Source organism: Anser brachyrhynchus (assembly GCF_964034855.1).
Source record: "Anser brachyrhynchus genome assembly, chromosome: 9".
Classification (NCBI taxonomy): Eukaryota; Metazoa; Chordata; class Aves; order Anseriformes; family Anatidae; genus Anser; species Anser brachyrhynchus.
The window spans coordinates 12,553,558-12,566,830 of NC_137703.1; the positions used below are offsets into that span (position 1 = coordinate 12,553,558).

General features: G+C 47.5%; 1 protein-coding gene across 2 annotated transcripts in view; it reads right to left on the reverse strand.

Annotated features, from left to right (window-relative positions):
* Positions 1-13,273, reverse strand: part of MB21D2 (Mab-21 domain containing 2) — a 56,573-nt gene that overhangs the window by 17,310 nt on the left and 25,990 nt on the right. The window lies entirely within an intron of this gene.

Sequence of the window (13,273 nt, forward strand, 5' to 3'; positions counted from 1 at the left end):
CATCTCTCTCCTGCTGGCTCAAGGCAAACATTACCACAGGTGATCTATACAACAAGCCCACTTCAAGGTCCAGAACCCATGGTACTGGAACGTAACACCTGCACAGCTTGCCATGGGTTCACTGATGCTCTAGGGCAGGAGCGGGAGATCACTCGCTGCTAGGAGGCTGGGTAGAAGGAGCAGTTCACAGCCGACAGGAGGAAATATTCTCGTTTGGGAGGTCAGGGTGGCAGGGACATTAAAGGTCCCTGAGGGCAGTCACACAACTGCCGAGTACCAGAGGAACCAGAAGATGCAAATGAAATGGCAAGAGCGAACTGAGCCCTCACATAGCCCCAGAACCTGCAGATTCCCTGAGGAACAATTGTTGAACTCTGGGTTTAAAGCAAAATCGTGGCAGCTCGGAAGAGTATTTCAGCTCACAAGCCTGAGACCAGAGTTTGTGTAAGAGAAGAAATAAATGTGGAAACAAGTGAAGCAAAGATTGCTTAAGGCAAGGAGGAAATACAGGAATCAGGCTTCAGGGGAGCCCGCACTGCGGAAGAGCAATCACTTGATTGCGTGAAGGACAAATGCCGGGTGATGGCTGGCTCTTGCCCACTTGAGATGCTCGGCATGTAAACAGCTCTGGTTTAGCAAGCCCCCAGACCACAGCTGCATTCCCCATGTCAGCAGCTTAAGGGACAGCAGCCGCTCTCATCCCCCCCCAGCTCAGCTGAGCTGACCTGAATCCATGGCCATCATGCAAGCCCTGTGTTCCCTGCAAGCAGAGGCGCTCATCCTGCTTTTCCCAACGTGCAGCCAGCTAGATCAGAGGCAGCTCTGCCAACTACTGTGTTCAAAGCCTGTAACAGGAGCTCAAGTATGAACCTGGCCCATAGAAACACACAAGAAACTCGGGGTTTGTTGCTACCTTTGCCTCGAGGCTACAAGCTGCCAAACTGCATTTCCAGACTTCCTTCCTCAGAAAAATAAAACTGGGATTCTCACAGCATCATCTACTGACTCCAGAAGTTGAAGCTTTAATGAGAGCATAAAATTTAATATCACTCTTGATTAAAAACAGAAACAAAAACTGCAATTATGAGCTGGCAACACTGCATGGCACCCAACTGGTATTTTGCCCCCTGCACTGGAGAAAGACAGGAGCACGCCACAACTGCACCAGAATTGCACCAGCTCAGGTACAAATCACCTTGGCCCTTGAATACTCTGGGCAGAGTTGGTGTGTGATGGTGGAGAGCCTGCCCCTCTGCTGCTGCGACAGCAGCACGGCATGCCAGCAGTCTCCAGGATAACAGGGAAGGCATTTTTACCACCTCTCTGTTGCTGCAACTGCCTGCCTCCCCAATGCTGATCCCACTCAGCGCCCTGCAGTCCTTGTGCACACACTGCGAGGTCACACACACACACACACACACACACAAGCCATCCAAGGCAAGGGCTGGGACAGAAAGCTGCACGCTGTGTGTTGCACGCATTTTCTTCCCGTTTTATTGTCTTTTAAAAGCTGTTAAGACGAAGGGGGGAAGAAAAAGAATCGATAGATGGAGGAGTTGCAATCTCTTATGAGTATCTGGAGAGCCTGGCTCTCAGCTATTTTCAGCAAATTAGCGTGGGGCTCTTACACCCTTACTTCTGCTCTCTGCGAGGTGAAAGCAGGACCACCGCCAGCTCCGTGACTCACACAAACACAAGGAAGCAAACATTAAACAAACCGCCTGCTTGCTCTTTCCCAGGGCTTATTCACACCCTTCGCAACTATTTGATCTGCCTGCTCCAGCGCATCCCCAGTCGGTTCACACAGAACCGCTGGCAGAGTTCAAGCCAGATCTCAAACTTTCCAGTGAACAAAGGGGAAAAAAGAGAAACATCTGAACTTTTATGACGGTAGCTATCAACGGCCCCTGGCAGTTGGGCAGAAATCATCATCATGTTCTGCTTCAAACCGTTTCTGGCTATGACACAGAAGACCCATTCTTATCCACCACCTCCGCGTACTAACGTAACAGACACCTACAGACCTTTGCGTCCCAGAGATTTCAAATCTTGAGCCATAAATATGCGTTTGCATTGTGTTTGGGTCCTGTCACTAAGCAAAGACATGCTGGAGGTGCTTGACAAGTTTTCAACACTCAGCATTTGGTCATGTTACCAATTCCTGCCAGCCTTCTGCATCTGTCCTTTTGCTGAAGACCCCAGTTTCTGAAGTCATAAGACTGTGCAAAAGTCTCAACTTAAATTTATGGAAAAAATGAGCAATTTCCATCCATCACAGCTGCAAATAACCAAAAATACCCTGAAGGAGATGAAGCTCAGAAAGATTAAAAAAAGCTGAAGAAAACAGAACAGAAGTAAAAATACACCAGGAGCTTTTATTTTTAGAGTCAAACTTACAGCTTCTGAGTGCCACAGGTTTTGCAAACCAGCTCACTGCTCTTCCCTGTGAGGTTTCCCTTGTTTGGCTGGCATCAGCTCTCTCTACAAATTTACTTGGTAAAACAATGGCAAAGTAAAACTCACTGGGCAGAAAGGTGGCACTGCTAGGAAAGGGGCAGAAGGAACATCACTGATAGTTATCCCCTGGGACGGTGATGCCCTGGGAAAACACACCAAAAGGGGATCTGTCTGCAGCCCTAGGGATGGCAAGAGCCTTGCATGTGCCTCCCAGGACAGACAGCTTCCTTCTCTGGGGAGGAGTGATGCAGTGCATGCAGGGCTCTGCACACCTCCAGGCTCCTCCACCTTCAGCTGAACACCCCAGCACATCCCCCGGGCCGCTGACTAAAGGAAGGGGAGAAGACCATCAGCACCCGACTTGACTCAGCTCTCAGGGCTGGCAGACTCCTGCTGACACCCACAGCACGGGAGCAGCAAACCTCTGTAATGCCACGCTCTGACGCCAACAGCTGCAGCCTGCAGCACTGCTTGGGGATTATCCTCCTGTGACCCCCTCCAGCTCCGTTCTTTGATCTGCCCACCCGGCTCCACGGGCTGGCACAAGGCCAGGCTCCCCAGCCTCCCTTCCCCGTTACTCCATCTGGCCAAGTCCTGGCCTTTCTCAGCACGCAGCTGATGCAGCGGGCACGGGCACTCAGCCCCAGCGCCCAGTCCCTGCTCTCCCGTCCTTCAGACGCCCTTACAAAGGGCTCCTCCAAAGCTCTGAGAGGCTGTGACAAAAGGATGTTTTGGACACGAGGCTCCTTGCGATCACTCGTCTGTCTTTCCACGTGTCTAGGTGCACGCAGGGAGCCAAGAGGCTCCCTGCCTTGCTATTTCTGGATGCAGGCAGACCCTCCTCTGCCTGTGCCACTGAAGATGTCTGAAATAGCAGACAGGCCAGCTCCTGGCATTTGGTTACCTTCCAGGCTCTCTGTTTAGCTTCCATCCAGTGATAACGGATCCCTGCCAAGAAACTTAGTTGTCAAGGAGACACCTTTCAAACAACAGTTCGGTAGAAACTCTGTTATTGTCAAGGGTAGCACATCTCCGAGGTAGAACACGGAGGTTAACTGCCTGCTAGCTCAATTGCAGTTGGAAGAGATGGAAGAGAAAGCCAAAAAGGAGTTGGCAGCTGAGCCAAACCCTGGAGATCGTAATTTCACACACATACAGGATGCTTTGGAGGCAACTGCAGAGGTCACCAAACAGGCCTGTGCCCCTCCTGGCTGCCATGGCTCAGCCTCCCTCTCGCTCTCCCACACTCCAGAATGCAAAGAAACAGATCCCAGCCTTTAGCTGACACAGACTGTCTCTCCTCTGGGAACTGTCTAGGGCCTTGCATCCTACAGGTGGCAATATTTAACTTAGAAATAGATCTAAACAGGAGCACCCATCTGGAGAGAGCACAGGACCAGACAGGTAGGGATCAGTGCTCAGCAGACAGTTGGCAGGCGCTTCCTAACAAAAGACATAGCCAAAGGGTATGCAAAGAACATGCAATTCTCTAGCTCCTGCATGTTTGCTCCCAGTCCTAGCAGAGGACAGATCTTCAGGGCAATAAAAACTGCTTTCTCATTTGCCTGCCTTCAGCAATACCACTTTCTATTTCCTCTTCTATGTTCCCACCTTCAGGGGCTGGGTTAGCTAGGAGGGAGCAATGGAAGTCCCATTTGCCACTTCTAGCCCTCTAACTGCAAATAAAGCCACCTCACAGCAGCATCACTAGCTACCAAAAGCTTCACAAACAGTGAAAAAGCAGCCAGAAAACAGCAGCCAGAAACAAAGAACATATGTGGGCAACTGGGGAGAGTTACCCAAACGTAACCTTCAAAAACAGGCAGAAACGAAGCAGTCACAGGGAAGGAAGATATCTGCAAAACCACCAGGAGTCAGCTGATGCATTTCTAATTGCCTGAAATGACAGCTCCTGACAGCATAAAGCTAATCTTTTATCTCTTGAGAGGAGTTTCAAAGGTAGGAGACATTTCCTGGCATAAGGAAAAAGCTAAGCTGGGAATTCAGGTTATAAGGCACACAACAGAGAGGGAGCCATTTTAAAGTCCACAAGCACTTACTACAACACGTAGCTTTATTTGGTGCAGCCTCTTCCGTATAAAACATGTAAAAATAGCAATTGGTAAGACATGAAAATCACAGACAGCAGGCCTGTGCTAGAGACATTTAAAGGGAATGATAATCTGATGTTACGGTTTCAAGTAGTGATTTAAGACTCCATAATTAATTATTTGCTCTCTGCCAGCCATGAATGAGGAGGGAAGTACCAAGGTTTATAGCTCCATTCTTGAGATAAAGCAAGCCTGAAAATTCAGTGGATGGCGATGAACAAAATTCATCAAAGAACTCAGTCTGTGAAGCTGAGAATTTCTTTCTTACATCAATTTTTTGCTCAGTCTCCCACCATCATACAGAGTTAGGCAGTTAAGCCTCTCATTGTCTGGTAGCTGCAATTCAGCACCAATTCTTCACATGGCAAGGTCTTCTTTGAAGAAACTTCTACTAAAGAAGAAGAAAGTATTAGCAGATAAATTGTTAAATACTTTTTACTGGATATATTTATTGAAGTCCAAGGGCCATTCAGCCTACAGAAGCAAATCAAGAAGTACAAGAAAATTTGATTTTTTTTTCTTTTAGGAAAGATCAGTTGCTACACCTTCACACTTCCCTCCCAGTAACGTGAACTTAGGATCCCTGCGAAATTGTATAAACTCTACAAGTCATCACCACAAGAACTGCTATCTTCTCAGCACCATGGTGAAAACATGGTGACATGTCATCTCAAGTGACACCCTGGGAAAATGGGTTCACAACCATCCCCCAAAGCTACTATCTCCATTGGTAAGCCAATGGAGGCCTCAGAAGAATTAGTGCTCAGTGGAGGGATAAAGAAACCCCAGTGTGGAGAAAGGAACCTGAGAAATGTGACTCTAGTGAAACGGTGGGTCTTATAAATAAATTGGAAACGAAAGGTAAAAATTGTGCCTCTCTATGTTAAATAAATATCAAACAAATCCACAGAGCTGTACAGATGATGAATACATTATGATCAGGATTTAAACATTCTGAAAATTTGACTTCTTTTTGAGTTGAAACAAAGGCCAAAAACCTCTGAAATTATTCACAAAGGGAAGAATCTAAAAATATTTCAGATAGCTGGGTATAGGAAATAGAAAATACGCAAAATGCTTTTAAAACAACTTGAGTGCTCTGTTCCAGAAAAGAAATGTCAAGTCTTGTTATTTTTCCTTTCCAACGGAAACTGAGGCAAAGCAGTTTTGTGAGTTACTCTGTTCAGATGGAAAATGGTCAAATGTTTTTGTAACAGCTGTGTTTATCAGGTGTTTAAAACAAGGGAGCTGAATAGGATGCTCCCATGACTGAAAGGCTGAATGTTCAGCCGTGAGCAGCACAGGCAAGCGTTTCCCTTTTGTAAAGCACCGAAGGACACGTGCATAGCTTCCTCTTCCCTCGCTTTTGCACACGAGAGAGGTAGTGCCCATGTGGATGGACAGAACTGGGATCCTGTCCAGCAATACCAGAAGCCTAGGCTTGGCTTGGCTACCAGGCTTGGCTGCCCCAACACACATGGGATAAAGGCGAACAAGCTGGAATCCAGCCTGGAGCACTTTGCCAAAGCTGTTTGCCAGGGGGAAATCCCAAAAGAGTATGGCCTGGATCCAAGGATGTGGGGAGAGAGAATTAAAGAAGTCCATCTGAAGTTGACCGAATTTCCTTCTCTTCCAACTGCTACGCAGTGTCCTCAGGACTGACGTGAAATAGCTGTGGATCTTTCTGTGAAACAGGTATCAGGACAAGGAGGACACTTCACTGGAGAAACAAAGGAGAATGGAGCAGAAATATGTTTGTGAGCTTGTCCTACCCTCAGCACAAGCCACTCCTTGCACTCTTGCCGGTCTGGCCCCACAAACCCCTGTCTCCATGTGAACACACAGGAGGTCAGCGTCTTGCACACCTAGGCAACATACGACGTGGGCAGGCAGCACCGGCACAGGACTTAAGCCAGACTTGGTGCCAAGACAGACACCAGACAGCTGATTCAGAACGACAGAGCCAGTTGGATTGTCCCCAGAGCAGGAACGGGCCCATACCTTTCTAATCCTGGGAAATGCAACAAAATGAGAGTTTGGAATCCATGGCTCACACCAGGGGTTGGCCCTCTCTGCTCAAAAAAAAGCCCTGGAGAAAATCATTCAGAAAGAAATGAGATAGGGAGGCCAACCAAAAGTAATCAGCAGACGCCAGCCAGAAGGCAGAATTATCCTAGCCGTTAGTGGTGTGCTGAGTTTCAGCTGCAGATGAAGGCCACAAACTTTGACAGTAGGGGAAAATTCGCTTCAGGGCCCCCGACAAGCCAATCCCAAACCACAAAGTTAGGTTCATTTAACAAACAAAACACATTACAACTAGCCTCTTCTCAGGCTTAACTTAGGATTTTCATTTATCTATTTATTTATTTATTTAGTCATTTTTTTGTGAATTTATAGCCTTCAGGAAGCTTGTTTCTCCCAGCCACAAGCCCTGGAGGAACTGAATATTCTTCACCTTTTATGAACAAAGTTAATTGCATTGGGCTGAACAAGCAAAATGACAATCAGGCAAACATCAGCATGTTCTCAAGGCTCAAAGATCCAGAGGGGTGGCAGCAGAAACGAAGAGCTGAAAAGCATGTGGTGTCTGCATCCCCAGCACTCAACAGATCACTTTCAAGAGATACCTCTGGCCCTTCTTTACATGGCCAATTATCCCTGCTCATGCATGTGTGCTGGCAGATACCAATCCTCTTCCTCGGTATGAGAAGCAAGCAGCAGTCCCAAAATAGCTCTACCAATATCCAAGAGATTTCTCTCAGAGTCAGGTACAAGTCAGTGTGAGCAAGGACACTGAACATAGCCTGTAGCAAGCCTGTAGCTCTCCTTCCCTGGATCAATTTATTAATTTCTCCTGTGCTGGTGATTATGAAGAGGGGGAAGGGGATGGGGAGACAGAGACAAGGCCCTTGTGTGCCATGAAATTAAATGCATAGCAGCAGCCATCATTAATGATGCATTATGGAATAACAAAGGGAGCCCGGCTGATTGACAGTCCCTAACAAGTTGTGTATAATAAACACTTCTCTCCAGACAGAACGTTCCTGATTATGGGATATGTTCCCCTCATGTTACTGGCGGATCCATTGTGATAGATGTGCCCCACTTCAAAGGGGAGAGACACCCAAAACAAAAGGAGGATTGACTGTGAGACGCTTGACTGGAGGAGGCAGGAGGCCACCTTGCTGAGGTCTGTACCGAGCGAAATGCACAAGGCCAAGAAGTTGTCCAGGAAAATAAATGGCTGTGAAGCAAGCATGAACATCAAGGTGAAATATCACCCTGCAGTACCGAAGTAAATCCTCCAAATGCCACTACAATTGCTGTGGATTTAGCTTTCTCAGAGCAGGATCAGGAGTGTGCTTTTATGATCTCCTCTGACAGGGGGAGTATTAGCACAGCTCTACACCTGCATCCTAAGAGCGGCACCCCAGTGGAGGAGACAGACTCCCTGCCTTCCCTTGGCACCAGCCTGGTTTGGGATTGACAGATCTCCAAGCCTGGAGCCTTGGCACTGCGCAGGGCCTGCCCACACCTCTCTGGTTACAGACCCAGCCGGCTCGTGCTGACCAACATTCCCGGGCCCCGGTGTCTCAGCTGCCCTGAACAGCCCAAATCCCTCTCCCCTGACACCACTTAGTGCAACCACTGCTGCCTCCTTCCCACACCCTTCTGGCAGTGCTCTCCTGCCCTTCCACTCGACCCCAAAGGCCAGAGGCTGCACAGAGCTCGCACAGGCTGCTGCTGCCCAAGCTACGCCATAGCCCCTGAAGCAAAGAGTAAGCCGCACAGGCAGGGTCCATCAGCAGGGCAGTCCAAGCAGAGGCTGTAGGGTCTTCACAGGACTAGGACAGACACCACCACTCAGACTATGCAGAACTGCTCCAGTTCAGACTCCCCCAACCCCATCCCACCAGCCCAGAAGGTATCTCCAGCAGGAAGAGGCAATTCCTACACCAATTCCTCAGCTACTAGCATTAAGGCTACAGCTCAGCTTAGTTGGGGCAATTGTATTTCCTGGAGGGGACAAATTTCCTTAAGGGGAAAGACAACATCTCTGTAGGTTTTGAACATCTTGGACCTTGCCCCTCAGGACTGAATCCAAACTGAAATGGGATGGAAGGACACAAGCTCAAGAGATGCAGAGGGAGCACTCCTAACCCTGGAAAGTTCATAATCAGAAAGGTGCCTGAGCAAACCCCCCTGACCAAGCCTATTTCCAGGCTGCCTGCAAGGCAGAGGTTAGGCCCTGTAGCACGTGATGAGGAAGTTTGCTGGCAGACGTTGAGAAGAGGGCGTACACTCTGAGTTTCCTAGAGAGCAATTAAAAGCGAAAGGCAGGAAATTTGCCGCTCTGTAATTAATGCCCGTGAGAAGTCAGAACGGAGGGTGACATCACTGCAGTTAATTACAACTAGGGGGAAGGGTAGGACTAATCATTATCCTGACCCTGTGATCCATATCTGACTTACTGCAATCATGCTCCCCGCTGGATTTCACAGGGAGAACGTTTCCCATGCTCAGAAGCATGCTCCAGATGGCTCTGCTCATGCCAAGCATGTGTGAAGCCAGCCCTCACGTATTTCACATGGATGTTAAAACAGGAGAGCAGCCAGTAGTGGGGTCTGGGGACAGACAACAGGGCTGCCCATGGGTGCTGCAGCAGGCCACACACCCCCTTGAAGCTCCTGCTGTAAGATCCTGCAAGGCACTGAGGAGCAGCCAGGCCTGACCTTTCTTCCCCATCCAGCTCTTAACTGCCTAAATCCCTTTTTCCACATCCAGCCCAGATCTGGCATTACTACAGCAGCCAGAAATAAACAGACATCTGGCACCAAATGCAAGTGAAGCACTTCTGCACCCCTTGTGCCAAGACAATTCTCCCCAAGCTGTCACCATCGGTGCCCTGGAAGCTGCTATTTCCACTTCCACACACAGGATGGATGGGAGCTCTCTGCAGCTCATTGCCATGGCTGGGTAGGTGGGTCTCACAGAGCAACGAAAGCCAGAAAAAGCAGGAATTGCACAAGGAAGGTCTGCTCTCATCTGCCACCAAGGCCTGGGAACACACTATTGCCACGTCTTGTTTTCCTGATCAGCCCAAGGAAGGGACTCTGGTTCACTGTAGGAAAAACTCCAAGGTAGCTCCCTTTCTGAAAAATAATTGTCATCATGCTGCACAAGGTCACAAAGTCCGTGGGGTACCAGGTTTTCAGACAAGGTCTTCAGCTGCCCTGTTCAGCCATTGCAGCCAATCCTTGGAATCTTTTCAGCCCTCTGGCTTGGTGGCATTTGGCTCTCCCACTGCCATGCAAAAGGATACAAGACTCTTGTCAAGCGGTCTGCAGAAACACAACACCACAGCAAAGAATCCCTCTGAAAAAGGAACTAAAACAAGGTGGATGGCACGCTACCTTGTGCCCTCTGCCACCCTGGACAGACATGATCCTAGTGTGCAATGTGAAGGAAATGATTTGCAAAACTGTTTCAGAGAAACAGCGTATCGCTACCTAGAACTGTCGGTTCCAAAGAAATCTGCATGAGGCTAAAAGTTACCCAGCTTTTACAGACAGAAAAAGAAAAGCCAGACCCTGAGGGAAGGGAAGGGGAAGTTGCATGTTTTTACTTTTATTAAGAAGATTGTTCTTTGCAGAGAGTGTGACGTTAGTATCCATAGCCACTATTTTGGCACTGCATGAAAGCAACAGGCTCAAAGCAGAAGCAGGGAAAGTAGCCACTCTCTGATGAACTTTTCAAGTGCAGCAAGTTAAATGTGACAGCATAAAGAAAGAAAACCCACTGTCCTCTACTTTGTCTTGATACAGGCGGTGTTATTAACACAGAGAAATGATTTTTAAACTCCTTTTTAAAGTCTGCGTATATGCAGCACTCCACAGAACCTGCCAAAAATATTTAAGTATCGCATTGAAAGACTGTCAGAGACCCCACATATCTTTAAGTCAATGAAAACCTCCTGGTATTATTTAGATACGCTTCAATAATGCTACAAAGATTAAAAATATGATGCAAATCTACAGAATGGCTTCAAAGTAAGACATTAGTTTATTCAGAAAGCCACACTAACAGGCCTGTAATAAATAACTGTTTGTCTGCAAAGGTTCATTACAAATTCTTTTAAAAATCTTTTTCACATTCTCCTCCCCTTTCCCTATTCTGGTTTGCAGAAAGACTGTAGGAATCCCTGGGATTAAGGGAGAACTCACAATCCAGTAGCATGCAATATTCAACCAGTCCTAAGGCTATTACAGCACAGTGCTCCCATGCAGAGATAAGCAATGGTTTAGAAAAATATGTTAGCAGTTCTAAACATCAAGATGATTTCACACCCCAATGGAAAATATGCAGGCTAATATCGCAGCAGTCATTATGGCATTCAGCATACAGTCATGCTAAAATCCACAGAAGAATACGGCTACATTCCTTCACACGCTAAGAAGAGTGATCCAGAGACCACTGAAACCAATATGATTTTTTTTCCCCTTAAGTGGGACCTGGACTGGAGCCTATAAAACATTAAAATCTGCAAGCTTCCACAAGACGTGGAGGTGAAAAACAGCTGCATGGGCACTGCTGAGATACAGAAGCACAAGGGCAATTTGTAACACAAACTACAGTATGTGCTTATTTTCTTTCCTACTAGATGGGAAGAACTGAGTAGAGAATGGGGTCAGCAATAAGGTCACATAGCTGGGCATTGCAAATAACTAATAAATATGAATAAATAACTGAACTCATGATTAACTAGGGAATGAAGCTAAAGTAAAACCAACCGCATCGCTTTTGCAAAGGCCAGAAAGGTCATACATGGAGCTTTTGAGAATGGAGTCAAATTTTAATGGGATGTTTTGAGAAGGGAGTTGAGGTGAAACTAGTAAGTAGTCCTAAACAAGTGCAATAGTTTTTCTTCATGAAAGAGCTTTAGGTTGCAAATTTTTGTAGCACATAGACTAGCATTGTATTACTTCCAAGCACACAGACTCCCTGAAGGTACAGAAACACAGTAAGGTAACCTAACACACAGATATGACCTTAAAAATCAACCTAGCCATCTGCCTCACCTGCTGTTGGAGGAGGAGAGGCTGACCCAGCATGTGTTTGAAACTTTCACCCAGAGCCCCAAGGTGGGTGATGAGCTGACAGGGAGCAGAGCGAGTGCTGGGGAAAAGAAAGGCACACCTATCAGAAGAAAACTGGAACAGAAACCCAGTCACATTGACGTGCTGTGTGAACAGTTTGTGCAGGAAGAAAAAAGCTCAGCAGTGAATGCCATCAGGATACCTTTGCCTAGCAGTCCAGGGCAAAACTTGTCCAACAGCAGCAGCTAACTCTTCACAGACCAGCGCTCCCAACAGGGGAAGCCTCCTCCTTTGATGAAATTTTGCAGCAAGGACACGAAAACCTGAAGCTCCTCTAGGAAGAAGCCCTTTCACCGGAGATCCAAAGCATCTATTGACTGGTGGGTGACATTCCTGTCTACTAAGAAACAGCAGATAAACTTGATGAAAAGCAATTAGCAGAGGGCAGAGTGGTGGAGGAAAACCAACGAGAAGTTATCAAGCTGCAAAACACAACAGTGAGCACATCACAGACGCTCACACAGGTATAAAAAGGAAAAAAAAAAAAGCAGCAAAAGAGCTGATCTGTCTGCACAACTGAACTGCTGTGCCATTTATTTTTAAACACCCTTATTGCTCATGATACTTGTGTCTGCCTTTCCTCTTTTCTCTCTCACCTGCACCGGAGCAGCAGCCCTACTTGCGTGAAACCTGTAAGCTCCAGCACTCATTAGGACGATGCCTCACGCAAGCAGGCGCCGACTGGGATGTCTGCACGACACGTCTGTGCAAAAGGCAAAAGTGACAGGGGTGGGAGAGAGATCTTGACAAAGCAACGGTCAGTGTTCAACACCAGTGGAAAAACAATCCTGGGTCAGTTCATCTGCCGCAGACTGTCTGACCGTGGCAAGTAGGAGAAACGTCAGGGGAAGGTGTGAAGCAGCGGAGAAAACTTAGAGCAATACCTCCTCTGATACACCTTCCCCAGCTTCAGGCAGCGAGTGGCTTTAAGGTTTCGGCATGCAGACTTCTAAATACTAAATAGCTCCTGGCAGATGAATTCTCTCTGAATTTGCACAATTCCTTTTAAACCTGTTTATATTTTGTCCTTTACATGCCCAGGACAAAAAGCTCCATTCTGTAACCACAGGCCATGGGAATTGTGTGTATTTCGCTGGCCACCCAGTAAGTTTATTGGTGCCTGTCATTCCTCTGTGGTGCAGAAAACGGACAGAAGCCCTGTCATAATCACCTTCTCCACACCACTCACTACCATTCCGGTCAGGGGACAAAGGAGGCTGGCACAAAGAAGAGACTCATCTTAAAACAGAGGAGCAAACGCCACAGGTCAGGAGTTCATTATTTTAAGCTGCGGCTTTTCTAGAGAATTATCTCTATGGTTTGGGCCTCTCTACTGCTGCTTTAGAAGGAAGAGGGAGATTATATTCAGGCCCAGGCCTGGCAATCAGAAAGAATCGTCTCTCCCAGCCAATGCCAGGTCCGGGCAGAGTGCTTCTGTGAGCGATATCAGCATTATCAGCCCAGACAAATCCCATTGCATAACGGAGGATGGGGCAAAGGGAGGAAGGCACCAGGGCACGCACATCCCTTCTAGCACTGCTGGCTAAT